This window comes from Gossypium hirsutum, chromosome D10, assembly GCF_007990345.1.
Source record: "Gossypium hirsutum isolate 1008001.06 chromosome D10, Gossypium_hirsutum_v2.1, whole genome shotgun sequence".
Lineage (NCBI taxonomy): Eukaryota > Viridiplantae > Streptophyta > Magnoliopsida > Malvales > Malvaceae > Gossypium > Gossypium hirsutum.
The window spans coordinates 56,246,841-56,250,595 of NC_053446.1; the positions used below are offsets into that span (position 1 = coordinate 56,246,841).

Consider the following 3,755-nt stretch of genomic DNA (forward strand, 5'->3'; position numbering starts at 1 on the left):
AATTTTTCAATCAACTAGGGGCTTACGTCAGGGAGATCCCTTTTTCTATTTTGCAGTGAGGGTCTTTCATCTTTGATGCGTTTGGCAATGAAGGAAGGCTTGATGAAAGGTGCAAAAGTTAGTAGGAGAGGCCCAGAGATATCACATCTTCTTTTTGCAGATGATTGTATACTGTTTGAGGAAGCATCAGATAGGAGAGCGAGAATTTTAAAAGGAATCCTAAAGGAGTACGAAAGGTGTTCAGGTCAATACGTCAATTTTGATAAATCTATTATTTTTTACAGTTCGAACACATCAAAAGAGAAGAAAAGTGAAGTCTTAACAATCCTAGGGATAAAAAGATCAACAAACATGGAAAAGTATCTAGGTCTTCCTAATATGATTGGCAGAAGGAAGAAGGAGTCCTTTCAAAATCTAAAGGAGAAGATTCATTACAGAATTGAAAGATGGAGCACAAGATTTTTATCACAAGGAGGCAAGGAAGTATTCATAAAATCAGTACTTCAAGCTATTCCAACCTATGCTATGTCTTGTTTTCTCTTACCAAAATCTCTTTGTGGGGTATTTGAAAGCATGTTTGCTAAATTCTGGTGGCAAAAAGCACATGGGAAAAAAGGAATCCATTGGTATCAGTGGAAGTATCTGTGTCGATCTAAAGAAGAAGAGGGAATGGGATTCAGGAACATGGCACAATTTAACGTCTCATTATTAGTTAAGCAAGGATGGAGAATTTTAAATAATCCAAACTCTTTGGTTGCGCAAGTATTAAAAGTAAAATATTTTCTGAGTGAAAATTTTTTAGATTCGCGCTTGAGGAACAATTGTTCGTATGCATGGAAAAGTATACGGGCTACGAAGGGCATTTTAGATAAGGGACTATACTGGAAGGTGGGCAGGGGTACGAATATTTCAGTCATGAATGACGTTTGGATTCCTGATTTAAGATTTTACAGATTATCATCTTTAGTTTATAATATGAGTGATTTTATAGTTGTTGAGTTAATTAATACCAATAGCAGACTGTGAAAAAAAGAGTTGATAGAGTCTACATTTCCAGAAGAAGTAGCTGGTAGGATTCTACGCATTCTGCTGGCAATTGACCCTCACAATGATTTTCTAGCATAGAGCGATGAGCCTTCGGGAGAGTATACAGTTCGTAGTGCCTATAAACTATTACAAAGCTTGAACGAAGATCCTAGAGCTTATGCTTTACAAACCGACTACAAGGGATTCTATAAAAAACTATGGCTACTTAACCTACCTTCAAAAATAAAAATTACAGTCTGGAAAGTATCATGGAACTATCTTCCTTTACGGGCCAACATGCAACAAAGAAGGTTAACAAATATTACAATTTGCCCGAGGTGTGAAAGTGGAACAGAGACTATGAATCACTTATTCCGGGAATGTCCGACTTCAGTATCAGTATGGGGAGAATTAGCATGTCAGACTTTTCTATCTGAATATCATTTGGAGTTCCCACAGTGGCTAGTCTGGGTTTTTGAGTAGAGTAACTCAGTCCAGTGTAGGATTTTTTGCTGCATTTTATGGGCAATCTGGGGAGACAAGAACGCGAGAGTGCATAAGAAGGTTAGTAAATCTGGAAAGGAAATAGTGAGTTTTTTCCACTGTTATATTCTAGAATTAAATGAGATTGAAACGAGAAGGCCAAAAGTTTTTCCAGTTGTCAGTAAATGGAAGAACCCACCTGATCAGTTTGTGAAGATCAACTTTGATGCTGCATATGACGAAAGATCTTCTCATTCGACACTAGGAATTGTGGCCAGAAATAGTGAAGTAAAGGTTCTCCTTGCATGCTCGAAAATCCACAAACAAGTTGCTTCAGCCTTTACTGCTGAGGCAATCGCGTGTCGAAGAGCAACACAACTTGGCATTGACATGAAATGGAAAAACATTATCATCGAAGGTGACTCATTATCAATAATCAAAAAGTGTAAAACAAACAGTCAGGACAAGTCACTGATAGGGGCATATATACATGATATTCAACAGATCTTGCTTAAATCTAGAAAATGCAGATTCGAATATACTCCACGAACAGCAAATTGTCTAGCACACTCTATTGCAATTGAAACGATGAAGCGTAAGAAGGAGGTTTACCTAATAGGAATAGTCCCCGAATATGCAGAAAAACAGAAGGAGAGGGATAGTGTGAGAGAACCGGACTGAAGAAATGAAAGGTAAAAGTTGAAAATTTGAGAGTTTGAAATGGATATCAAGAGGCTCGACGGAGGAGCTCTCCTTGAGAATATAGAATCGTCTTAAACAAGAAATGTCAGATGATAAGATAGGACGATCTCCAAAGCATTTTTCAGATTGGGAAGAGTTATGGCATTGAATGCGGTTTCTAGAGTCTTCTGTTTTATTTTATTTATTTATTGGTTTTATTTGTTTAGTTTTTCTCCTATTTGGGCTTTTGTTTATTAGGACTTTGGTCTTTGTTTTAGGTCATCGACTTTCTAGGCTTTGTGCTAAGGTTTTGTACTATTTGTTTTGTTTAATAAAACCCAATCTGATTATAGTTTCAAAAAAAAATTTGTTTAAAAATCAAACAACGAAATATATATAAAAAGAGTTCAATATTATGCACATGTATACATTCATACTATAAATTAATATGATTTGTAAAATCGATGGTACTGATATGATATTGATATTATTTCACTTTTATATTAAAAATGATATATCTGTAGATGAGACTACTCCAATATTAACTATCGCGAGAAGAGTCAACAAGAGGGTTTTCATTGTCAACACAACCACACAAGCATGTGCAATTGGAAATGGTAAAGTTTAAGCAAGCCCTACGTATGCATCCATTTTATGCATTAAGCATATGTGTTTGGTCTACCTTTTGGAAGGCTCTTGTCAATTTAGCATACAATTCTTGTCTCTTCTTACCTTCCAATGCTACAACTTTGAGAAGAGACAAGAATTTAAAGCTGTTGGTTTACCATATGTAGCTTTAGACAATTCAACACAAATCTTTCTCATCAACTTATTTTTTGTCTTTCTTGATTTTGACATTAAATTTGTTAATTTTAAAAATACGATATTAAGACAATATGAAGCGAATAACATAAGGGAGCAATATTTAATATTTTTATTAACATCTCAAATGTCAAGATTCAAACTTTGTTATTATTCTCCACTTTTTCATTTTACAAATTTAAAGTATAATTTCGAATCACCATACTATTGATTTGAAGTGTATTATTAAAAAAGTTATGGTTGACTAATCTAATTTGGGTATATGTTGTTTTTTCGTGAAAGTTGAATTTTGGGTGTTGATTTTGAATTATAATCGAAACAATAAAATTATATTATGCTTAGAAAATGATTATCCAATTCTAAAGCATGATTTTTAGTTGATATTGGCAATCATGTTGATTACACTTTATGCCATAACCATCTTCTCTATGTTTCTGTTAAAGAGCTTTGGACGGCGTTATGTCTAGTCCACGGATCTTTAAGGCCTTTCTTTATTTATTAAATATTAAATATTAAATATTAAATATTTAAAAAAAGTTTAGATTTAATTTTTTTTATTAATTTTATTATAAGTTCTGGTCATACATATTCTTTTTAACTTAGTGCATAGAATTACCCATAATCTCTCCTCAACTCATAAATAGGAGGATAATATTCATGCCAATCGAGCTAAGAGTCGATCAGCTTAAAAAAATTAATTAAATATACAAGTGCATGAAATTAAAAGAAATTTTAAATGTAAG

The 3,755-nt window shown here is 33.6% G+C and overlaps 1 long non-coding RNA gene across 1 annotated transcript; it reads right to left on the reverse strand.

The window, feature by feature from the left end:
- Positions 1-1,023: 1,023 nt before the first annotated feature.
- Positions 1,024-2,375, reverse strand: LOC121222482 (uncharacterized). The gene is made up of 3 exons (XR_005919785.1): positions 2,122-2,375; positions 1,709-1,887; positions 1,024-1,556 (listed from the first exon to the last, which is right to left on the reverse strand). It is a non-coding gene; the product is annotated as an uncharacterized lncRNA (long non-coding RNA).
- Positions 2,376-3,755: the final 1,380 nt, after the last annotated feature.